The sequence below is a fragment of the Mauremys mutica genome, chromosome 2, assembly GCF_020497125.1.
Source record: "Mauremys mutica isolate MM-2020 ecotype Southern chromosome 2, ASM2049712v1, whole genome shotgun sequence".
In the NCBI taxonomy this organism is placed as follows: Eukaryota; Metazoa; Chordata; order Testudines; family Geoemydidae; genus Mauremys; species Mauremys mutica.
The window spans coordinates 74,900,064-74,926,396 of NC_059073.1; the positions used below are offsets into that span (position 1 = coordinate 74,900,064).

At 43.7% G+C, this 26,333-nt stretch overlaps 1 long non-coding RNA gene across 2 annotated transcripts in view; it reads right to left on the reverse strand.

Annotated features, from left to right (window-relative positions):
• LOC123364594 overlaps positions 1 to 24,088 on the reverse strand; it is a 43,567-nt gene extending 19,479 nt beyond the window's left edge. For both annotated transcript variants that reach the window (XR_006577174.1, XR_006577175.1), the window contains exon 1: positions 23,967 to 24,088. This is a non-coding gene — a long non-coding RNA (uncharacterized LOC123364594). The remainder of the gene's footprint in view (positions 1 to 23,966) is intronic.
• Positions 24,089 to 26,333: the final 2,245 nt, after the last annotated feature.

A 26,333-nucleotide genomic window follows, 5' to 3' on the forward strand; every position in this document is an offset into this window, starting at 1 on the left:
GCTAATTCCCGGAGTCACAAGCAGGAGGCGCCACAGGGGTGAGTCCGACCCGGTTACATGGGGCAAAAACAGTGTCACGGGTGGTTCTGGGTAAATGTCGTCACTCAATCTTCCCTCCGTGAAAGCAACGGCAGACAATCATTTCACGCTCTTTTCCCTGGATTGCCCTGGCAGATGCCATAGCACAGCAACCATGAAGCCCGTTCAGCCTTTTTTCACTGTCACCGTATGTCTACTGGATGCTGCTGACAGATGCGGTACTGCAGTGCTACACAGCAGTATCCTCTTGCCTTTGCAAGTTGGCAATGACAGTTACCAGTCATATTGTACTGTCTGCTGCTGTCATGGGTGCTCCTGGCTGGCCTCGCTGAGGTCGGCCGGGGGCGCATGGACAAAAAAGGGAATGACTCCCCAGGTCATGCCCTTCTTTACGTTTTGTCTAAAAGTAGAGTCAGTCCTACCTAGAATATCAGGCAGGTCTACTAAAGAACCAGAGAGGCAAACAGCTGCTCCGGGTCAGAGCCCCAGACATCCCGCAGAAATGATGAGCTGCATGCCATTCTAGGGAATGCCCCTGCAGTAACCCCACCCGTTGCTTGAATAAGAAACACTGGAGGCAGCCTCCAGCTGCTATGATAGTCCAGGCAGGACTGAATCTCCAGGAGACAAAGCTTACAGAAGGGAATCACTGGGAGTCATTCCCATTTTTGCCCAGGCGCCCCCGGCCGACCTCACCGAGGCCAGCCAGGAGCACTCACGGGATGACAACGATGGTAATCAGTCCTATTGTACCGTCTGCCATCAGGGAGAGGAGAGGAGGAGATGCTGCTGTTTAGCGCTGCAGCACAGCATCTACCAGCAGCATCCAGTAGACATACGGTGAAATTGAAAAAAGGCAAGAAACGATCTTTTTCCCTTTTCTTTCACCGGGGGGGGAGGGAGGGAAGGGGGAATTGACGACATATACCCTGAACCACCCGCAACAATGTTTTTGACCCTTCGGGCATTGGGAGCTCAGCCAAAAATGCAAGTGGTTTTCGGAGACTGTGGGAACTGTGGGATAGCTCAAGTCCTCAGTCCCCCCTCCTTCCCTCCGTGAGCGTGCATTTGATTCTTTGGCTTTCCATTACACTTGTCACGCAGCACTGTGCTGAGTCCCTGCTGTGGCCTCTGTCTATCATAGTCTTGGAGATTTTTTCAAATGCTTTGGCATTTCATCTTTTGGAACAGAGCTCTGATAGAACAGATTGTCTCCCCATACAGAGATCAGATCCAGTATCTCCCGTACGGTCCATGCTGGAGCTCTTTTTTGATTCTTGGACTGCATGGTCACCTGTGCTGATCAGCGCTCCATGCTGGGCAAACAGGAAATGAAATTCAAAAGTTCGCATGGCTTTTCCTGTCTACCTGGCCAGTGCATCCGAGTTCAGATTGCTGTCCAGAGCAGTCACAATGGTGCACTGTGGGATAGCACCTGGAGGCCAATACCATCGAATTGTGGCCACACTAACCCTAATCCAACATGGCAATACCGATTTCAGCGCTACTCCCCTCGTTGGGGAGGATTACAGATACCGGTATTAAGAGCTTTATATCGATATAAAGGGCTTCACTGTGTGGATGGATGCAGGGTTAATTCGGTTTAACGCTGCTAAATTCGGTATAACCTCATAGTTTAGACCAGGCCTCAGATACCCTTAGGAACAGACTTTGCTTCCTTGAGATCTTACCACCTTATCACTCTTTCTGAAAGACAATCTCATCTGAGATAGTTGGTAAAATTAATTTGTGCCAGGCAGCCCTTCTATATGCTTCCTGGAATAAATGCATTGATGCCACGTCCACACTCTGAATCTTTTACGTGCTGAAAACGAGCACAAAACAAAGACTTCAGGCCCCTCACAGCAGTTAGTTTTAGGGACAGCTGTCAGTCAGATGGGGTGCTGTGTGGCCTCTGGCACCCTCTCAGTGTCTGAGTCTAGCAGCAGTAGCAAAAAAGTAAATTTTCCTATATGACAGAATGGTGGAAACTTCAGGGGGAAATGGGATGAAAATTAGGAGACTAAGGGAAGGGTGAGGGACTCAGGAAAACTGCCTCCCCTTAAATTATTCTCATACCCTTTCTAAAACTCCCTATGAAACCCAGGGACTGCATTTTCTATTTTTATGAACATGGCAGAGATTTTTCAGAATAGATCCAACTTTTATACAGCATTAAAAGTTCTCTCTTCAACTTATTTCTCATTGATTCTAGTATCTATACTAGCTGCTGCTGATATAATAGAGACCTTGCTCTCCTAATACAAACCTGGTTAATCTGCCCACTTTAATGTAGGCTGGCTGGTGTAACCTGTTCTACTGCTGAAGAGAATATTTTATGACCCTGTCACACGATTACAAAAAAGGAAATTGCACAGTGATAAAAACCTGGGTAGCACACAATGTTTCAGTGCAGTAGAGGCATCTTTTATATTCAGTAATTGTAAACATCTGTATAAATCTCACTTAATAAAGCACCTCCTGAAATATTGGAAGATGGTAATAATATGGGCAAGAACCTTACTCCTAATAAAATTGTTAATGATTGTTAACACTCTGGCAAAAAGGAAATAGACACATGAATTTATTTTACCTTACGAAGTCAGTGTTTTAATTCATGCTAAATGAGGGTATTTGAGAGTACAGCAGAATGCTTTTGAAATATGATGGAATTTACCTACTGAAATCTTAGTTCAATTGTAGGGATCTGACCCTATTCTACACTTCAACTAGAAGCTCTTTGGGGCAGGGACTACCTTTTTGTCCTGTGTTTGTACAGCACCTAGCACAGTGAGGTCTCTGTCTGGGGATCCTAGGCACTATGATAATACAAGTAATTAATAATAATGCTATGAGTCAGTTCAGTTTCTTACACTTTACCCATCACTGTGGTATCTGAGTGCTTTCCAGAATAATGAAATTATACTGATAGCTATACACTAATATCCACAAACTGTAGTTCCTAGCCATTCCCCCATTTCCACTGGAAGAGGAGAGGGTTGATAAAAGGAATGTTTGCCTCAGTAAGGGTTCTGGTCTCTAAACCTCTGTCTCTGATGTTGGTATTGCAAGAAGAGAGTTAATGTGCCAAAGCAGCAGAGTGGCAAGCCAAAAACAAGGGCAAGAAGAATCTCCTGGTGGGTAAGATAAGAGAAACTGTAGCCTGACATGAGAAAGGGAAAAGCCCTTTTAAATAGACATATTTTAAGCATGAGAAAATTTGCTCATGGGGAAATATCATCGTGTAGCCTTGAAAAGTGAATTTTGTAATGTTGTATTATACCACTGTGGATTCAGCTCTGGATGCTACAGTTTCAAGCTCAGAGTGAAAGTCACCTCTGCCACTTGTTTCAGATTTAGAGCAAGTAGGAACACATGAAGACTATGGAAAGATACACATACATCCAGTTACAAATCTAGTCTGCCTTATAAGTTTTATTACGGTCACAAGCAACGTTACAATTAGCCAAGCATATATAAATCCTACAAATACCCATGCGCAAGGTACAAGTATGGTCATACTCTTAAGCCTATGGCCTAGTATTGCTAAGCTAAAAATCTTACAGGCCTCTGCCTGCAGGCCTTGCATTTTAGCCCTGCTTTGCTTAGATACCTAATGCACTCATCACTTCCAAATACTTGTCAGTCTTATACTTCTATGATCCTACAACTTAAATCTATTTAGCATACAATGATTATATGACATGGTATGAGTAAGTCAGACCATCACACCACACACAATAAATGAATGATAACCTGAACAAATTGGCTACAACTGTTTCTAGCAAGAAGCAGCTATTACTAAAAATTGTACCCAGGGAAAAATATTCATTCATTTGACTCAGTTGTGACATATAAATATCAGTTTTGTTGAGGTAAAGTGGCAGGATTCTGCTATCAAAAGAAAAAAAACTTTCCTTTTGTTAGGCCTGAATAAAGATGTAGCACAAAACCAGTTGTGCCAACCTGACTGAAGTCAAGCATCTAGAGGTTTCTGGGTAATCCCAGAGTGGAAAATACTGAGAAGCAGCATTGTCTCACAAAGCCCTGGGAAACAGTAAGATCAGTGAAGGGGCTGGGACCAGCTGTGTTATGTTGAGAAACACTGTTTGAAGAACTGATAAGACACACAAGCATCTCACAGTTCTGACTCTAACTCCTTGGTTTAGTGTTCGGTGTATTTTAACTCCCTTGCATTCCTAACCTTTGGCACTTGTTGAGATATTAACAATTCAATATTGTAGAGACTAGGCATGCGTATATATTAAAAGGTGTCTAATTTCTAGTTGTTAGACAAAGGGGGTGGGTTGCTCTAGTGAATGATCTATGATGCAATAAAACTGTCTATATAAGCTAATACTAAGCTGTAAAGAGGCTGCTGGTTCTCTTCGGATACGAGCTGTTCTTTTACTGACACATGCACTTGTCAATAAAGAACTTTTGATCGGACCTTGCTGGTGTTGCCTGTCTCTCTGCGGTCAGACAACGAACTTCGCTGTTGGGGTTCGAGTCCCCGACATCTTTGGCGACTCCGCTGGGACTTTGTCTGACTCTCCGGCGGGGGATCAGACTCTGAGGCAACGCAGCGCGCATCCTCTGATTTAGAGGAGCCTTGCCTGGTAATCTGATCTCTGCGTCGGCGATAAGGCGAGTTCTGTGAACCAGCTGAAGCTCGTAGAAATCCAGCAACATCCACCTACCCGTTGAGTAGGGTTAAGGTTGCCTGGGTTTGAGTCCCAGTGCAGATTGTCGGGGTTCGAGTCCCTGACAACTTAGGTCTGGGTTAGAGTCCCAGTCCAGGTCTGGGTTAGAGTCCCAGTCCAGGTTTGCACAGGATCCAAGTAGTCTGGGTTAGAGTCCCAGCCTGGGTTTGAGTCCCAGTCCAGGTGTTCGAGTCCCCTGGAAAGGTAAGTGAGCGCTTGACGCGGGAGGTGGGGGTTGGAGTCCCTTTACCTCGATGTGGGGAAGAGGGGTTAGAGTCCCCTTACAAAATGGGACAAGTTGGCAGTAAGTGTCTGGGGGACGCCCTATTGTCTCTAATACTTAAAGATTGAAAAAAGATTTCTGGAACCGGGTAGCTTTTGGAGCTGTATGTTTAAAGCTGTATGGAGAGCTCTTGTAAAAATCCCCCAGCATATGCCCCAGAGCCACACTGGGAGGAAGACTGTCCGTGGGGACGTCTGTCTCTGTTGGGCTCACGCCATCTGAATTTATTGACTGTGCAGCAAGATAAGATGCATCGTGGTAATAGGAAATAATGGCCTTGGTGTGTGTGTGTGTGTGTGTGTGTGTGTGTGTGTGGAAAATGGGGGAGGGACAGTCTAAATATTCCACCTCACCCCCTAAGGGTACCCCAGCATGTTACATGTACGTACATTATGGTCCTAAAACCTGCAGGTATTTAGAGAATTGGAATCCTTACACACGTGAAAATCTATCTAAACAATGCCCATTAGAAGGTACCTTCAATCTAGATAAGATCATATATCTCAAAGGAGCTTTTAATCACCACAGAAAGGCCTCTGACACAGTGTGAGCAATTTGTCTAGGAACGGGTTAATTTGAAATTCAGCTTGACTTGGTGAAACTGGAGAAGCCACAGGCTGGAATCTGAACTGGAATCTCTGAAAGACACTGCAGGAGATTCCAGGGTGTAAAGAACAGCTCTCCCAAGAGCGGAAACATGTTGGAAATTCTGGACAAGCTGTATACAGGATAATCTCCCGTCTACCTATTCCCCTTCTCTGAACGTTATACAGACGTGGCCAGTTTGGACATGTGTGAGTATTAAAGTGGCTTAAGGGTTGAAGTATTCATGTTCTTCCTGAGTAATGTGGGAGCGTACCCAACACTCTTCATTGTTTTATTATTTTTAATTAAGCTTTAAAATTTGATTATATGGTGTGTTCCCCCAACGTCCTGCAGTAGATAAATTGGTAACAGATGTGTCAGTTTGGTGAGCAATTGAGAATAGGGGAGCCCTATAGAATTTACACCATCTATCTGTTTTACCTTTGTTATTTTGTGTTTCTTTTGTTTGGTACTGTTGGTGTTATATGTTAAGGATTGCATGATTAAAGGTGAGCCTACTCTCAGCTGCAGTAAGTCCGAGAACTGGAGAGGGGTTTAGCATTTTTTCTCTCCACCCTGGTTGACCGGAAGGGTGGCAGGTGGATCTACCCCCAGTCGTAGCAGGACTGGGCAATAGAGTAGTTGGAGAAAAGGGACGAGATGTGTACTTGATAACTAGAATTGAGCAATTAAGAGCATGGATCATGAACCAGGCGGCAACTCAAACCTGCGCCAGGGCAAGTTGCAGGCCTTGAAACAGGATTTCCAGTTAGAAAAGGAAGCCCTGGCTAAGCAAGTACCAGTCCTTCAGGGACTTGTTAAAATTTAACCATTTGTGCTCAGCATAGGTCGTAACAGCAGTGTGTTTGCTACAAGAGGAAATTGAATAGTTCAACGCCAGTGGGCCATGTGTTTTGCCCAGGTGACAAGCCTCACAGGGGAGGACTCGAGTAGTTTTGTGAGTAGAAATGTTTTAGGGAAAGGACCAGAAGGGTGGGGGCTACTTAAAAAGCCCACCCTCCTAGCTAACTGGTAGTGGAATACGTTGGTACCCATGGAAAGCACGGTTCATCAAGAAAGGCAGGATTGGGCCCAGGCGGACAGGTAACAGACGGAGAGATTGGAAAGCAGGTTGAAAACTTTTCGGGTGTAGTGAAAGAACAGAGTAAGTAAGTATACGCATAGGGGTTCAAATACTCAGAAGAATATTTGGAATGGTGATCTGAGTTAATAAGTGGCTGTTGGAAAACAAGCAAGTGATTTAAGGCACAGTGAAAAGTTAACTTTGTAGTTGCTGGAGGGAACAGCAGTTGAACTTTGTAAATGTACTAAAGTAAAAAGTTCTTGGTGTCTTTGAAATGTTTGTAAATAAATTCAGGCAAAGAAATTATTAGATTGCAATCATTTGGCTATGAACAATTTTGTTAAATTAGCTGAAGAATGTATACAGTGCTATGTAATTAAAATTGTATTAGGCTCTAAGAGCACTGTGAGTGATGTTTTCTTTCAGTGTTTACAAGCAGGAGTTACAAGTACAAAGCGAGCCAGCGAGCATCTGTATTAATGCAAATTATCTAACTAATGCGATAGGAGCCACTAAACCAGGGGCTGCCTATACAACACATACAAGACAATATGGGGTAATTCCCTTGTTTTGCCTAAAATCAACAAGAGTATTTGTATATTTTTAGTAATGATTGCCTGCCCAGAAGGGGTAGAATTCTGTTTTTGTCTTTCAGATAATCAGAGAAAACTGATGCCGGCTGAACAGCATTCAACGTACCATGATTTGCTGGCACAGTAAAAATTGTGTTTTGTGTTCTATGTTCTGTCTTGTGGTGTTTGTCTTGTGGCCAGAATTGATGTGTTTAATATTTTTATGGAATGGTCTGATTTGAAATCGAGCAGCAGTGTTGGATTGAAATGCAGATATTTGTTTTGTTCAACTTAGAATACAAAGTGTTTGGATACATCAGAAAAATGTGATATACTAAAGTCTTATACATTTTCTTAAGTAAGAGAAAGATACTACATTGGCCAAAACTTTTAATTGACAATTGTTATTGAAATTTGCATATTAACAGTCTTTGAAAGCAAGGACATGGAAAGTTAACCCACTCCCCATATTGTACATGGGATCCTTCTGGCTACCTCAGACTTCTAGCCAGAGGGCTGGGGATGGTGGAAAGCTATTGGACTACAATTTGTATTAAATGAACTCATCGAAGTGGGTGTGCTTGTCTTGGTTTGTTGTTCTCAAGCTCTGTAATATTATTTTAGTGAAATGGTATATGTGGCATATATTAGATAAGACTAATGTACTGTAACAGCAATGTGTATGTGTTCATTGTTAACAAGGTGTATAAGTAAAACGTGAAAGTTTTTTTGTAGGTTAAAAAAAAGGGAAGAAAAAAAAAACCAAGTTGACTGAGAAAAAATAGTTAACATGCTTGGTTTAAAGATGAGACACTGACTCTGGTCTAGGACACCGCTCACAGTTAAGACTTGGCTGACTACCAAGGAAAGGGAGGATGGTTGCTGCAGTTAAACGAGATTGGTGTGCAATGGGCAGCCCACCCTCCTCCTTGGGGACCTTTTGTAGATATTCAGATTGATTTTATTTAAATGTCTAAATGTTGTAGGTATGAATATGTATTAGTTTTAGTTAATGTATTTACCACTTGGGTTGAAGCTTTTCCCTGCAGGAAAGCAGATGTCAGGACTGTTGTGAAATTTTGCTTAAAGATTTGTACCATGTTTTGGCATCCCTGTGAGTATCAGTGATCATGGAACTGATTTTACTGAACAGCTTGTAAAGGAGTTATGTGCAGCTTTGCAGATCCAACACAACCTTCGCTGCCCTCACAACTCATGGTCTGCTGGGACAGTGGAACGCCAGAACGGGATTTAAAAAAAATAAATTAACTGGCCAAGATTTGTGCTGAGACAAACTTAAAGTGGCCAGATGCCCTTCCTTTGGCACTGATGAGTATGAGAGCCATTACTTGGCTAAAAACCAAAGGGGGGGACTTAAATTTGCCCATACAGCTATAAAATTTGTAAAATCTGCAAAGACACTAATGCAATGTGTTAGGTTTCTTTTCTCACAGGTACAGAAGAAACAACCCAAAGATCCTAGCAGCCCTGCCACTCCTTGGAACCAGGAGACTGGGTCTACATAAAGATCCATCAACGAACGACTGCCTTGGCTCCATGCTGGAAAGGCCCGTATTGAGTCCTGCTGACTACCAACACTGCTGTGAAGTGCCAAAGACTGACTGCCTGGACCCAGGATTCTCACTGCAAAAAGACCCCTCCACCTCAGAAGAATTCTCCTACTGATGATTAGCCTATTCCTTTTTCTAGTTCTATTGTGCTTCTGAACAGCAGGGAAAAAGGACAAGGTGACGTGCTGGTTGAACCTCTCCCTTGTCCACGGACAAATCTATTGTGCCTTTGAATTTTTCTAAAAGAAGCAAAACCATTACAGGGTGATGTACTGATGATCTCTCCCCTGTAGAATGCTAAACTACATCTGTTTTGGGAAAGAAGAAGAAACACTCACTCCACTGACATTGCCAAAGTCCAGGAATTCCTGACTAAAAAGAACATTAAGAACTGACCCTGGTGAAGAAACAAACAATTACACACTGGCAGGAAGAAATTTGTGGGACTTATATTTGGAACTGTGGTATTAATTGGATTTGGGGGTTTATTCTACAGGCTGCGCCCTGTGTTTTGGATAAATCCTTCAGCACGTATTGCCCTCCCTCATTGCATTTTGAATAACATTGTCCTTATCCAGTTTTCAGATTGCTCACAAGGGGCTGCCATTATATTAGTATAACAGAGAGCCTGGGCTATTTCCTCTGGAACAAAGAGGGACCTAAAAGCCAAGAAAATGATGAGAAATTGGGCCAACTAGAAAAGGCCACTAGACTTACTTTTGAAGCTCAGCTATCTTAAGTACAGGCTGGAGTTGGTGAGTTACATGTCATTTCCGCCCTTAGTTCTGTGACCCAGACGTTACTGACAGAGATGGTACTGAATATCACTGAGGCTGGGAAGGCATTGCAGTGGGATCTAGTATGTTTAAATTGATCCTGAACACTGGACTTGGCCCACTGCCCTTACAGACGCATCAGTAGCACCATCTGATCTGTGGTCATGAAGACATACTTGGACACTTTCTGGATGAAAGTGTGGATATTCATAGTGCTCCTTCCAAGCATTTGGACCGGTTAGGGTGGGTGTGGGCTCCCACATACCAGATCCTGCCGGGTCCATGGGGAGGAGGCGTGTGGGACTGAATTATTTACCGAGACATCTGGGACATTAGACCACTTGGTATACCTAACTGATTTATAGTCAGTGCCCCAGACCAATGAACTGTTACCCTTGAAGGCGATTTGAAGCTTCGTCTACGACTGAAGAAACCGTAACCCGGTTGTGCCCTGCCAAGCGGTAATTTGTTGTCCCAAGAGTCCCGTTGGTCCTCTAGGGACAAAGGGGGGATTGTTAGGCCTGAATAAAGATGTAGTACAAAACCAGTTGTGCCAACCTGACTGAAGTCAAGCATCTAGAGGTTTCTGGGTAATCCCAGAGTGGAAAATACTGAGAAGCAGCATTGTCTCACAAAGCCCTGGGAAACAGTAAGATCAGTGAAGGGGCTGGGACCAGCTGTGTTATGTTGAGAAACACTGTTTGAAGAACTGATAAGACACACAAGCATCTCACAGTTCTGACTCTAACTCCTTGGTTTAGTGTTCGGTGTGTTTTAACTCCCTCGCATTCCTAACCTTTGGCACTTGTTGAAATATTAACAATTCAATATTGTAGAGACTAGGCATGCGTATATATTAAAAGGTGTCTAATTTCTAGTTGTTAGACAAAGGGGGTGGGTTGCTCTAGTGAATGATCTATGATGTAATAAAACTGTCTATATAAGCTAATACTAAGCTGTAAAGAGGCTGCTGGTTCTCTTCGGATACGAGCTGTTCTTTTACTGACACGTGCACTTGTCAATAAAGAACTTTTGATCGGACCTTGCTGGTGTTGCCTGTCTCTCTGCGGTCAGACAACGAACTTCGCTGTTGGGGTTTGAGTCCCCGACACTTTTAAGGGGATTAGTCTTCACATGTGCAAATTTCTTTCCTATATGCCAGAGGGACAAATTATGAGGTTAGTTTAAGTAAGTCTAGAGTGAGTTCAAGTTAGTATAATTTACAACTTCTTCTGACCCCACCAGCTCTTTAGATTTCTTTGACTGACCAAACGACCAACTTGGACATTCTCCCCCTTTCCCTCCCCCGCCCCAACATCTGGTTTTGTCTCCTTGCTCCTTTAAATAACACCTCTGAATCTAGTCAAAACTTGGAGTTTAAAGTAGTCTAAATTAGTCCAAGACACTGAGGAATTCAGAAGAAAGGGATATAGCAAGAAAAGCTAAAAATAGGATGATCTAAGGTGGTTTAAGTTAAGCTAACCCATCCCCATGGCCATTTAGAACATATCTTGTGTTTGATTTTTCTCTCTACTTTAAACTAGAAATTGGACCAGCAGGTGAAGTCCTGGCCCAATTGAAGTCAATGGCAAGACTCCCATTAACTTCAGTGGTGAGATAATTTCATTTTGTTTATGATGAAAGGAAGATCACAAGGTTTTTCAATCCAACCATTATCTCACTAGCTACTAAACCCCAAAGTTTGAAGAGTGTTTGCTTGAGCAAAACACCCAATGCTGCATACAAGGGGTTGCACCTGTGCAAATCCCCATCTGACATGTATTCATTTGAGGTCTGGGGTCACACGATTGAAGTCAATAGGATTTTTGCTACTGACATTAAAGGGATTCAAATCATTTATGTTTTGCATTTTCAACTAATGGCCACACAAACTTTGTAATGTGGGCCTAAACTCTCCAATGCTTGTTTTATTTACACACCAGGTCTGAGGGAAGAGTATCTTCCCATTTTCTCTCTCATGATGAATACTCCAGTTATGTCTGGATTCAGTTGTCCGTTTTCTAGAAACTACAATTCCAAAATAGCTAGCCTTGACACACAGTTAGGGTGACCAGACAGCAAGTGTGAAAAATCAGGACAGGGGGTAATAGGAGCCTATATAAGAAAGACCCCAAAATTGGGACTGTCCCTATAAAATCAGGACATCTGGTCACCCTACACACAATTAATTGTCAAAGCCCCATCACTGAATTCCTTTGCCTCTCAAAGATGTTTCCTAATGTGCTGTATTGAGAACTGTATTGGACTTGCAAGATATCACTTTTTTCCTTGTCCTGCTTGCAGGCTAGGGGCTTTGTACCAATGTGTGTGCTCAAAGTCAGACTGGAAAGAGCCAGCCTAGAAAATGGTGGGTAAGTTTTGGCTCTCTGCCTTAGGGAGCAGCCTGCTTTGTGTCTGTTTGGGTGTGTTATCGTTTGAATTCTAAGCAATCAAGTAGTGTCGTCAAAACATAAAACTACTTTTGCTGGAAGGTTAGGTCTAACTTCTCTGCACTTGTGCTGTGAATATAACACCTAACTCTTCCAGGTCCTCTCTTTTTTTAAATACAGTGCTCAGAAACTGGTCATGTTAGTCTAAATGAGGTTGTGTACAAGTCTATTGCAGGTTTCAGAGTAGCAGCCGTGTTAGTCTGTATCCGCAAAAACAGGAGTATTTGTGGCACCTTAAAGACTAACAAATTTATTTTAGCATGAGCTTTCGTGAGCTGCAGCTCACTTCTTCAGATGCATAGAATGGAACACACAGACGGGATATTTATACATACAGAGAACATGAAAAGGTGGAAGTATGCATACCAACAGGCAGAGTCCAATCAATTGAGATGAGCTATCGTCAGCAGGAGGAAAAAATTTTTTTGAAGTGATAGTTAAGATGGCCCATAGCAGGGCCACCCAGAGGGGGGGGCAAAGGGGGCAATTTGCCCCGGGCTCTGCAGGGGCCCCCAAGAGAACAGCGGAGGCTCCCGCCTCCACCCCTCTCCTGGAGCCTCAGCGCATCAAGCGCCAAGTCTCGGCCGGGGCCCCTGAGCCCCACCCCGAGCCGCGTGGTCAGGGGGCGGTGCTGGGAGCTCCAGGCTGAGCTCAGCTGCCTCCGCTCGGCGTGGAGCTCCCAGCCCCACCCCCTCACCACGGGGCTCTGAGCGGGACGGATCTCGGGCCCCGCCGGCCGCACGCTGCAGCTGTTCCGGCGAGGCACTGAGACTCCGGGTGAGAGGGAGCCGGGGGTAAGAGGCTGGGGCGGGGGGGAAGCGGGACCCGCCGCCGAAGCGCAGCCCGGTCTTCGGCGGCGGGGGGCCCCTTCCGTTCCGGGACCCGCCGCCGAAGTGCCCCGAAGACCCGCGGCGGGGACCCCCCCCCTCTGAATTACCGCCGAAGACCGGGTCCCGCTTCGGCGGTAATTCGGCGGCGGGGGGGCCCCCGCCGCGGGTCTTGGGGCACTTTGGCGGCGGGTCCCGGAACAGAAGGGCCCCCCGCTGCCGAAGACCCTGGGCCCCCTGAATCCTCTGGGCGGCCCTGGCCCATAGAAGGTGTGAGGACTTAACATAGAGAAATAGATTCAATTGGTGTAATGACCCAACCATTCCCAGTCTTTGTTTAGGCAACAGTTAATAGTATCTAGTTTGCATATTAATTCAAGTTCAGCAGTTTCTCTTTGGAGTCTGTTTTTGAAGTTTTTTTGTTGCAAAATTGCCACCTTCAAGTCTGTCACTGAGTGGTTAGAAAGGTTGAAGTGTTCTCCCACTGGTTTTTGAATGTTATGATTCCTGATGTCAGATTTGTGTCCATTTATTCTTTTGCGTAGAGACTGTCCGGTTTGGCCAATGTACATGGCAGAGGGGCATTGCTGGCACATGATGGCATATATCACGTTGGTAGATGTGCAGGTGTACGAGCCCCTGATGGCGTGTCTGATGTGATTAGGTCCTATGATGGTGTCACTTGAATGGATATGTGGACAGAGCTGGCATCGGGCTTTGTTGCAAGGATAGGTTCCTGGGTTAGTGTTTATGTTGTATGGTGTGCGGTTGCTGGTGAGTATTTGCTTCAGGTTGGGAGGCTGTCGTCATCATGAATAGGTCAGAATATGAACAAGAGGCTGCCAGGCAGCTCTCTAACTCCACATTCTACAAGCCATTACCCTCTGATCCCACTGATGATTACCAAAAGAAACTACACCATCTGCTCAAAAAACTCCCTGAGAAAGCACAGGAACAGATCTATACAGACACATGCCTAGAACCCCAACCAGGTGTATTCTATTTGCTACCCAAGATCCATAAACCTGGAAATCCTGGACGCCCCATCATCTCAAGCATTGGTACTTTAACAGCAGGATTGTCTGGCTATGTGGACTCTCTCCTCAGGCCCTATGCTACCAGCACTCCCAGCTATCTTCGAGACACCACTGACTTCCTGAGGAAACTACAATCCATCAGTGATCTTCCAGAAAACACCATTCTGGCCACTATGGATGTGGAAGCCCTCTACACTAACATTCCACACAAAGATGGACTACAAGCCATCAGGAACAGTATCCCCAATAATATCACAGCTAACCTGGTGGCTGAACTCTGATTTTGTCCTCACCCACAACTATTTCACATTTGGGGACAATATATATCTTCAAGTCAGTGGCACTGCTATGGGTACCCGCATGGCCCCTTAGTATGCCAACATCTTTATGGCTGACTTAGAACAACGCTTCCTTAACTCTCGTTCCCTAACGCCCCTACTCTACTTGCGCTACATTGATGACATCTTCATCATCTGGACTCATGGAAAAGCAGCCCTCGAGGAATTCCACCATGACTTTAGCAATTTCCATCCCACCATCAACCTCAGCTTAGACCAATCCACACAAGCGGTCCATTTCCTAGACACTACTGTGCTAATAAACGATGGTCACATAAATACCACCCTATACCGGAAACCCACTGACCGCTATACTTACTTACATGCCTCCAGCTTCCATCCCAGAGACACCACACGATCCATTGTCTACAGCCAAGCTCTAACATACAACCGTATTTGCTCCAATCCCTCAGACAGAGACAAGCACCTACAAGATCTCTATCAAGCATTCTTAAAACTACAATACCCACCTGCTGAAGTGAAAAAACAGATTGACAGAGCCAGAAGAGTACCCAGAAGCCACCTACTACAGGACAGGCCCAACAAAGAAAACAACAGAACGCCACTAGCCGTCACCTACAGCCCCCAACTAAAACCTCTCCAGCCCATCATCAAAGATTTACAACCTATCCTTAAAGATGATCCCTCCCTCTCAGATCTTGGGAGACAGGCCAGTCCTTGCTTATAGACAGCTTCCCAACCTGAAGCAAATACTCACCAGCAACCACACACCATACAACATAAACACTAACCCAGGAACCTATCCTTGCAACAAAGCCCGATGCCAGCTCTGTCCACATATCCATTCAAGTGACACCATCATAGGACCTAATCACATCAGACACGCCATCAGGGGCTCGTACACCTGCACATCTACCAACGTGATATATGCCATCATGTGCCAGCAATGCCCCTCTGCCATGTACATTGGCCAAACTGGACAGTCTCTACGCAAAAGAATAAATGGACACAAATCTGACATCAGGAATCATAACATTCAAAAACCAGTGGGAGAACACTTCAACCTTTCTAACCACTCAGTGACAGACTTGAAGGTGGCAATTTTGCAACAAAAAACTTCAAAAACAGACTCCAAAGAGAAACTGCTGAACTTGAATTAATATGCAAACTAGATACTATTAACTGTTGCCTAAACAAAGACTGGGAATGGTTGGGTCATTACACCAATTGAATCTATTTCCCTATGTTAAGTTCTCCTCACACCTTCTATGGGCCATCTTAATTATCACTTCAAAAAGTTTTTTTTTCCTCCTGCTGATGATAGCTCATCTCAATTGATTAGAGTTTGCCTGTTGGTATGCATACTTCCACCTTTTCATGTTCTCTGGAAGTCTATTGCAGTGTGCCAGAATATTTTTCTGCTAGTGTTTTTATGCCCTTGCTTACATAACCTACTTATGTTTGACTTCCTGATCACAGCTATGTATGAAAGCTACATGATTCTCTGTGCTAGAACTGTTCCTAAATCTTTGTCCTAATAAAAAAATACTAAAAATGAACTGAAAAGAGTTAATCTAACTTTTTAAAACCCAAATAAAGTTTCAATAAAGCTCACAGCAGGTTTATTATTATTATTCTTAATAATTATTTATATTATCATAGTTCCTAAGAGGCCCAGTCATGAACCAGCACTCTACCGTAATTGAATTCATTTGCTGTGTTCCCTATTGTTTATAAAGCTGATGGAATAATCCATAGCAAAGAACTTGATAAATTTATCCTCTTGGTTTTCGTACTATATATTAGCATTTTCCAGCTTTCCCTTGGATTGGTTCATTATTCAAAATTGGCAAAATAATCTCTGCAAATAATTCTTTACTCAGTTTAACTGCTGATGAATAATATACAGATATTCAATATCCCAAATTCAAAAAGTGAGTTATTTTAGATTTGGTTGGACGTGAGACATGAGATTGCTGCTGTTCCCTGACTTGGTGAACATAATGGTTAGAATCAGTTTTCCTAATGAAAACCCTTGGGTCTGAATATTCAGAATTTACCTACTCTGACTATTCTGTAATAACTTAAAATTATTTTTTTCCATAAACATTGCTACCGCTAACCTCATTTCACCAGAATATTTACAAAAAGTTAACAGAAAAGAGGTGTGAACACAGATGACATGAACTTGTTTTTATTTGAGCAAATATTCACAGAAAAATCATTTGCCCCAGTCTAGCTACGAAACCCTTAGAATACCAGCATTTTACAGACTACATGCATGTGAGAACTTAGACTGTGGTAAAAAAAAAATCTAAAGTGACTAAGGATATGTCTAGCATTAAAACACTAGTGCAGCACAGCTGCAATGGTTCAGCTGTGCCGCTGTAGTGCTTTGAGTGTAGACACTACCTACGCCAATGGCATAGGTAATCCATCTCCTCAGGAGGCATTAGCAAGGTCAAAGGAAAAATTCTTCCATCTACCTAGCATTGTCTAGAGCAGGAGCTATGTTGGTATAGCTACATCTCTCAGAGATATGTATTTGTCACATCCCTGAGGGATATAGCTATACCAATGTAAATTCCTAGTGTAGATCAGCCCTAAGTATTTTAGGGATTGGGAATTAGACCCCTTAAACACTTCTTTTCAAAAGTGCCTTTTACTCGGAAAGCCAAGTCCTGTAGTCTTTACTGAAGCAAGTCTCCCAGTGATTTCAAGGGGAGTTGAAACGTTATGCAGTTTGTAAAGGAGTCAATCTACCATATAAGCCATTATCAAATCTACCTGCAGCTTGAGCAAGTTTTATCTTTATTAGGGCAAACTGTGAACTCTTGACACCTTTTTTTAAGTCAGTCCTTACTCCAACACTGCTCTTTACTTCAATAAGAGTTTTGTTTAAGTAAGGAATCAAGTAAAATAAAGTGAGCAAAGACCTCAGGATTTTTACCATTAATTGATCATTCTACTCAGCATTTACAGAGCAGTTAGTTCATAGTGATCTATAGGCTTAATCTTTAAGAATTCCTACAGACAAAGGAAGACTAAGTGTACTTTATGAGATGGTTCCCACATCATCTGCTAGTCTGATTTAAACAAAGTGACAGTAGAGAAGAATTTGATAGAAACTACATAGCAGCTGGCCCTGGGATAAAATGATGACATGACATTTAAGCAAGTTGTGTGAGAGTTTGGGGGAAGGGGTTGTTTGTTCTATTTCTATACCCAGTTATAAGTAACAAGAGTTTCAAGCCCCAAATGCTACGAGAATGACACTAAAACTATCTGGAACTGGAACTATAACTTTTATCAAGCTGAATGTCGTAAAGGTGCAGATCACTTAAACCAGGGGTCCCCAACGCGGTGCCCATAGGTGCCATGGCACCCGCCGGAGTGTCTAAGTGCGCCCATGTACTGGCCGGCAGACGACCATCCGCCAAAATGCCGCCGACAAGCAACGTCATCCAGAGGCTTCTGGATGACGCTGCTTATTGGTGGTGACGTCTATTCACGTTGCTGCTTGTCGGCGGCATTTCGGCAGATGCTCGTCCGCCACCACAGTCCTCCGTGGCTCGTCATCTGGCGCCCGCCAGATGAAAAAGGTTGGGGACCACTGACTTAAACTGATCATATAAGAGAAAATCAGAGTATCCACTCTGAATAGAAATGTAATGTCCTCCATGGATTAACTCCACTTTATCTTACTGAGCATCTATCACTCTTCCTGCTTGCTCTGCTCATCTAGCACTGAGCTGTCTGTCCCTCTAAGCAATCATGCCATTGCTGGGGCAATAGCCTACACCTCTGTGCCTCCCATCACCTGAGAGCACTTTCTTGAAATTCTCAAGTTTGAACTTAAACATACAGCCGGATACAGTAGTGCTTGGGATGGGAATGGAGTAGGGAAAATGCTGAAATTATTCACTTGTTATGGCGCAATCATTGCCTGCTTTGATTTCAGAGTGAGGCTCAACTCTGTCAGGACAAAGACCCTGTATTGATGGTCCCCACTCAGAAACCCTATGGAACCAGAGTAGTTCTGGAGTGTTTTGTGGGAGAAGACTGTCCATGTGGGCTGCAACAGACTTCTCTATCAATGGGTTGGTAGCTGTTAAAACACTTGTTCTCAACCTTTGAGGGAGTTGCCCCTGGGCATCCTCTTCATGGTTTTTGGCCTCACAGATCACTATGGTTTACAGACAACTGAAGCGAGAGGGAAGACAACTAGAAAGCGTGTGGTGGGGCTTGAACTGGATTGATTGAGAAAGAGATTTGAAGTCCTGTCCAATTACTGTGAGGGAGGCAAGGAAATGGCCAGCATACTTCCTGCAGAATCTCCATCAGCAGATTTGTTTCAGGTGCTGAACAGCTGGGTAAGACCTAGCTGATTCAAGTACCTCCCATTGCAAGGGACTTGCTCTTAATTTTCAGAGTAAACTCAAATGTTTTAGGCCTTGATTCTGCAATGTGCAGCATGGCTTCAATAAGGCTCTGTGGAGACACAACAGCCTGCCTGTTAGATACAAATTGCAGGATTGGGGGCTGACCCAATTCTGAGTTTCAGAGGTAAACAGCAGCAAAGGGAGAAAGAATAAAATGCAATGAATTTCCATGGGTGCTTGCAGGTGCTGCTGCCAGCACACAGGATACATTGCAAGATTGAGGACCTGGAACACAGTGCATGTGAACAATTGCATACCAACAGCACTGGATTGCATCACTCAGAGGTGCTTGCTGTTATAAGTATTGTATTTGCCTAACCCATGTAAATTACACTCAAAATGCTACGCTTACCCAATAGAGGGGAGCCAATAGTAGGAATGAGTGTTTCAATATGTAGCTTTTTTTTTCTTCCTGAACAGCTAAAGAAAAGCATTTGCTTTATTTTTCCATGCCTCCTCTTCAAAGAGAATAAGACAAAAGGTAATAAAGCTTCGTTTACTATCACAATTTCTTATATGGGAATTTGGGGAAGAGACCTCAATACTAATGCAAAAAAATTGTAACTTATTTTTTAAGTTGTTACAAACTTGTTTGCATCTTTACTGAACATTAAGATAGACCTGCAAGGAGGTTATAGCCAGGATGCTTAGAGATATAACAGGGCATATTTAGCTAATTATGCTACAAAGTGTTAAAACTAATCAAAGACATTCTAGAAGATTCTGCTTCTACCTCCCAAGGTCAAGCAAACATCAAGCAGTCAAACCATGTAAACACTTCTAGGGAGAACTCTGATAACATCACACTGCCTTCCTTTCATAATCAGAGTAATAAAGCTAAGTAACCTGGGCTCTGCTGAGACCCCGCCGCCACTCCAGCAAGAAAGCCTGCTTATATTCTTAAAAGCTTTCGAGAAAACCATGTGTAACTGGAGATGTTTTAAACTTATTGTTTTCTTTTAAAATGTTGTACTGGCAAACTCCTCTGTGAAATGCATAATTGCAAATCTGTTAGCTAAATTCATAGCTCATAATGTCATGCTGTGTAAATGGTAAAGTGCTCTATGGACCACCAGGTAATCTTGCTAAACTAGTCCAAGAAGCCATTTAAGTATAGAATCAATTACCGGCTGTGCACAAGCAAATCCCCACCCAGTGCATGAAGACAAAAAAAAAATTGTTCCAAAATTGTCAGAGTCAACAACTTAGGCTAAAGAATTTGTATGAGTTATATAATTTTAGAGGACTGTTTTGAGAACTAAACACATATAAAGAATGGGAGTGTTCAGACTTTTTGAAAATAATTTCTTTTCCTGTCAAACTCTAAAAAAAATTGCAGAAAATGGACTGAATACAAATAAAAAAAATTAAAACTAACTTTAAAAGGTATCTGAATCTTTCCTGCCAAATGAAGAACAATGGCAATTAAAAATGTTGAATATTCATTAAACAGACTGCATATTCAGGAGCTGAAAGTGTCACCTCAACCAACCTCAAAGGCATGGAGCCAATGAAAGGGTGACAGCAACCTAATGACAGTTGACTCTAAACAGGCATAAAAGGGCTGTTTCTTATAATTTTATCAAAATAAGTGTATAAAAGACTGAAAGGAGTACCCTCCACAAACTCTCCTCCCCCTCTTACCCCCCACAACTCATCCTATCCATCTCTACAAACAAGCTGCCACAGACAGGTAAGAAAAAACAGATAAGACTCAAAACGACACCAATCCAAGCAAACCTCCCCAAAACTTCAATGTGGATTGGTCAGTTGAAGATAAGACACTGCCAAGGGATTAGTGTTAAATTTCTTGTAATATTACTGGAATATTGAAATGCTTTTGTAACTTAATTTCCAGTTTTTCCTGTTAATCACGAAATGGTTACATCATGTAATCCTGAAGATGAGACATAGGCTATACATTGGTAAACGGAAATAGTAGAATTTGATTTGATTTAGCATTCTTAATATTCTTAACTGTCCTGTCTTAAGACAGATCCTCAAATGGCTTCTTCTAAATAACTAATTTAAATAATTTCTTCAATTTCATAGGATTTAGTTGACTGTTTATTTTTGCACTCTATGAACTCTTCAGGATATTATTAATAACTTGGCAGGCTTCACTAGCACTTACCTAAAATTCTTTATATTTGGCAAAATAATGTATCTAATAACATACTAAAACTGAATTCACAATAATTTTATGACAGAATAGACTTTGATCTTAATTTACAAAGGGAAGAGTGACCCATCAAAGGCAGATTCATTTGCAAGGATATAATCTCTGTTAAAAGCTCTCCACAGAAATGCATGCAAAGACATTTTGACAGAAGTAACTGTTATTTGTGGGTTTATTTTATTTAAAAAAGAAACAAATAATCATTGTGATTATTTTCCTTTTTTCTTGAGTACAGAGTCCCATAAGGTATGTAGAAGAACCCTTGTGACTAAATGATGGGAGTCATGCTTCTGAATTGGCAGGAAGAGAAACAATTAGTAAGAGTTAGCCTACAATTTGTTTCTCTAAACTAAATGTTTTTAGTAATTTAAATAGGAAATTACTTGGCATCTAAAAATGCCAAAGTCGCCCCTTTCAACCCTATAGGAACATTTATGTTTTTCTAAACAGGGTTGTGTTAACAGGAGTAGAAGGGAAATGGGAAGAATGATGAGAAAATGTGTCTTTAGTCATAAAATATCCAACTATAACAGGAGGTTGGCTGTTTCAGGGCAGTTAGACCAAGCCTCATCTGGGACTATCAGCTATCCTCCCAGCTGATCCTGATCAGCTAGGGATCAGACAGCCCTAATCAGAAGGGATATCTGGGATATCTACAGAAGAGACATCTGGGATATCTACAGAAGGGTCCTTCCACCCCTTCCAGCCTCAACTCTCTTAGCTGGGGCTCTGGCCTTTTGGTCCTCAAATCCCTCTCTCTCCCCCTGACCCTTCTGCAAGATCTCCAGAAGGTAACATTGCTGTGCGTCAAGCACTGTCAATCATAGATCTAACTGTGCCTTCTGCTGGGCTGCTAGGAGTTGCACACAGACTGCCTGGGTCTGCTTTTGCTGTTTAGCCACCTCCAGAAATGGGATCTGGAACTCTTACAATCCTCCAAAATCTGACTTGAGAGGGTGAAGATTGCACAGCCAAGAAAGGCTTCAGTGTGTTTTGGCTCCATTATCCTTTCTTAATCAGAGGGAGCACAAAGATCCCAGACAACCCCCAATTGTGGTTTTGATACCATCCCAGTTTGCTCCCATCTGCAGGAGGCTAGATCTGGGATCTTGAGCAGCTGGTATCTCTTGGAGATCCCGCAGAAGGATCAGTGGCCACCAATGCTGAGAGAGGTATTTGAAGACCACAAGGCGAGAGACCCAGCTGAAAGAGCTCAGCCCAAGAGCGGCACAAGACCCTTTTGTGGGTCTCCCATGACCTCTTGCCAGCTTAGTCTAATGACTGACCAGAGTCATTGGATTCCTAGCTGATCAGGATCAGCTAGGAGCATAGTTGATCTGTCACAGGCTGGGCCCAAGTCTCCTTAAAGAGCTAACCAGACCACATGTCAGGAGTCAGGTCTAGTTGTTGGAGTCCAAATGCCAAAGCCCAAGGTTAAGGAAGAGTCAGAGCCAGGAATTGGAGCCAAAGGTCAGAACCAGATTACTGGAAGCCAGTGACAGCAGAAGCGGAAACAAGGCTGGAACAGGGTTGGATCGGAACAAGACCAGATGCAGGGCAGGGTCTAAGGTGGAGCAGGGTTTGGAGTGAAGCAGACTCTACAGGTGTGTACTTTGTGCAGCCACTGATCCTCTGTTGCTGCTGGGTTTAAGACCAAGCCACCTGAACTATCTTAGCCAACCAGATCATTCTGCTGTGGCCCATCTGCACTCATTGGCTGCCTGACAACTCGGCAGGTACAGCTGCAGGCTCTCAGTTCTGACACTGCAAAACAAGAATTTGTAGAACAGATGCTAGGAACAAAATGAATTGGCAGATATATCCAATATATAAGCATTTTATTCTGAGCAGTAAAGTTAGTCCTTCAAATCCTTATTCCCTACATACTTTTTTAGCTGCCTATGAATGATGAAAAAGGTATTGGACTAAACTAATCCCTTATGAAACTCCATTGATTTCAGTGGGCCTATGTCAGAGATATATTTGGCTCAGAGTTGAACTGAATATGCAAACTTGGCTTCTTAAATTCAGCAAGCTATTCTGACCATCAATCACAGAACTATATATTTGCATCTCTAAGTAGCCATTACAGTGTATTTCCAGTTATCAGTAGTCAGATCATGATAAATTATGTAAGTTCTTAAAAGAATATAGCTATATTCTTTTAAGGAGACTAGAGTCAGCTATACTTTAGGAATGTGGGGAAGAAGTCACTATTTAAACAATGGAATATATACAGGAACAGTTAAATCAGTTTGGCTTTCAATATGTTTGGCTGAGGCAGGATGGCAAGACAACCAGCCTCAGAATAAGGAATCCTGATTTCTCCTGTAATTTCAGAAAGAAGAAGTGATGAAACGGGGTTGGGGGGACAAAGAATGCATAAGAAGAAGAAGTTTTACAACAGGTTTGCTAAACTGGATCAGACCATTAGTCCATTATGCTCTAATTTGGATTATTTTATAATTCTCAGAAGCCAAATCAGGATACAACACAATTTTTATAAGAAAGGTATTTTAAAGCTAAACTGGTGCACTCACCTCTTGTGAACGCCCCTGTCTCAGTGCACGTGCCTGCACTCTCTCAGTTTGTGGTGCATCTTCAGCGACTCAGTCCTCCGGTCGAGAGTCACAGTTTGTATAGGAGATAAAAACCAACCCCCTTCCAGGATATAACAGGGGCCTATTGCAGGACCCTCTGTACAGTCATTCAATCTGCAGAATTATCTCTGGCTTGCTCCTCAATCAGTCCAGCAGGGCCTCTCTCAGTATCCTGCTTTGAACTGTCTCTCAGCCCCTTCTGGGCTCTTTTAATTTGTCCCTGCTCTTCAAGCAGTCCTGCCCTTGGTGTGGGGCCATGTGCCCTAGGGCTCCCTTGCTGGAGACTCTTGACCTCTTCAGCTGAGCCACTAAAGGAGTTCAGTTCCCCTTCTGGGGTGTATCAAAGTCCAGGCCACTTTCCCAATGGCTGGTACGAGGGAACCAGATCCTCCCTCTACACCAGTCCCAGCCTAGGGACCCTAAATATAGCAACCATCCACCATGTCTCTTTAAATAAACTGTCACTGCTACAATTCCCTGGGCCACTTCCCCACAGCCCCACACCATCTTCATTCTTACCTCTAGGTCTTGTCCAGCTCAGGGCTCTTTCTTGCTCTCCCTAGCTTCTGGCAGTACTGCCCTGTCCAAAATCCTCCAGCTCCCTCAGCCAGCTAGGCACACCATCCACTCTCCTCCAGCTCTAGCAAGGAACTGAACTTACTCTGGCCCTGCAGCTCTTCTTATACTGACCTGCTGAGCACTGATTGGCTGCGTCCCACCCAGCCATTCTAGGCAGTGTGGAGGACTCTGTCCACTGTCCTTTTCTGAGGCGGGGTGAGGCAGGGCCATGATGCCTCCAGCAGGGGGCCTCAGAGGATCTGCTATACCCTATCACAGAGGCATGCATGGCAGGAGGGACTTCATTTGTACAGTTTGGCTGATAACACCAATATTCATGCCATTTAGTAGATCTATTATTTTGATTCTGCTGAGAGAAAAAAAATTAAATTATTTGGTTTGAATAGAACACAAGCAGTGAAAACTGTTAATACAATACAATAAAAATCCTCTACAGTGCCATCTAGTGATGAATACCTATATATTTTGATCAAGCTTCCAAAGCCTTCACTAGAGCTCTGTGACAGTGGCTGTCCATGCGTAGCCAAGTTTGACAGCTTGTATGGTTCTCAGATCCTGTCTAGAACGAAGAGTTAATTCTGCTGACTTGGCAGATCAGACAAGTCATATTAGCTCCAACTTAGAGGATATATCATAATAAATAATTGGAGATATACCAATCTCCTAGAGCTGGAAGGGACCTTGAAAGGTCATTGAGTCCAGTCCCCTGCCTTACAATAGCAGGACCAATTTTTGTCCCAGATCCCTAAGTGGCCCCCTCAAGGATTGAACTCACAATGCTGGGTTTAACAGGCCAATGCTCAAACCACTGAGCTATCTGTCCCCCCAAAGCTTTTGATATTCTTTCTGAAGAACAGGAATAAGGTCAAGGACAGCAGGGCCTGAAGGGTGAAAGCCTAGGAACAGCATACCTCCAAAGAAAGCTTAAACTGAGGTTTTATATTTTGTTGTCAGTCAAGTTAACAATAAAAGCAAACCCCTGGGTAAGCCTGACCTTTAACTCAATGTTTGTACTGTTTCAACTGTAGCGTGGGGATGCTGCCCATTCAGTCAAAGGCTGTCCACAACCTTGCAAAATATCAATGCAGAACCATGGGCAAAACAAGACAGTTCTGGATTCAGCAGGCTGTTATATGATGTGATAAATCCATATGTTGGCTGGCTGATAGATGGTCAAGATATTCAATACAGGATGCTGTGAAAGTGATAATGACCTGGAAGAAAATAAATCTGGCACTGGTAGGGAGATGAATAAATTAACAGATTCAAGATTTTAAGGCCAGAAGGGACCATTATGATCTAGTCAGCCCTTCTGTAGAACACAGGGATTGGATAGAGCTTCATCCAGTAATTCCGTCAGCAAGCACAGTAATTTGTGGTTGAGCTAAAGCATATCTTGATTTTAAAGACTTTAAGTGATAGAGAATCTACTACCAGGGCTGGCTCTAACTTTTTTGCCGCCCCAAGCAAAAAAGAAGAGTGCCTCCCTGCTCTACCCCCCTGTGAGCGCCGTGCCACTGAAGCCCCGCCCCCTCAGAGCGCTGCGCTGCGCCAAGCCCCCGCCCTCCCTCCGAGCACCGCGCTGCTCTAAGCCCTCGCCCCTCCTCTGAGCACTGCACCAAGCCCCCGCCCCCCAGGAGCTGTGCCGCTCTAAGCCCCCGCCCTCTCCGAGTGCCATGCTGCTCTAAGCCCCCGCCCCCCCTCCAAGCACTGCACCAAGCGCCCGCCCCCCTGAGTGCCGCGCCAAGCCCCCGCCCCCGCAGCGCTGCGCCAAGCCCCCACCCCTCCGAGCGCCCCGTGCCGCCCAAGCACCGCCCCGCCCGAAGCCCCATCCCCCTGAGCGCTGGGCTGCAGAAACAAAAAAAACCCTCCAGCGCTGCCCCAAGGAACAGAAAAAAACAAAAAAACCCCGAGCGCCGCCCTGCCCCAAGGTGCCACCCCAAGCACGTGCTTGGTCAGCTGGTGCCTGGAGCCATCCCTGTCTACTACATTCCTTGAATTATTTAATGTGCTTCTACAATCTCTGATTTCTATGCTTTTATTAAAATCTAGTGAAATGTTCAGCCTGGAAAGTGCAATTTCATGAGTATCTTTGGAGGAAGACAGCAGAACCAGCACAGTCACTGCCATCCTGGAGGCTGAGAAATGAATCATAGAATCATAGAATCTCAGGGTTGGAAGGGACCTCAGGAGGTCATCTAGTCCAACCCCCTGCTCAAAGCAGGATCAAACCCAACTAAATCATCCCAGCCAGGGTTTTGTGAAGCCTGACCTTAAAAACCTCTAAGGAAGGAGATTCCACCACCT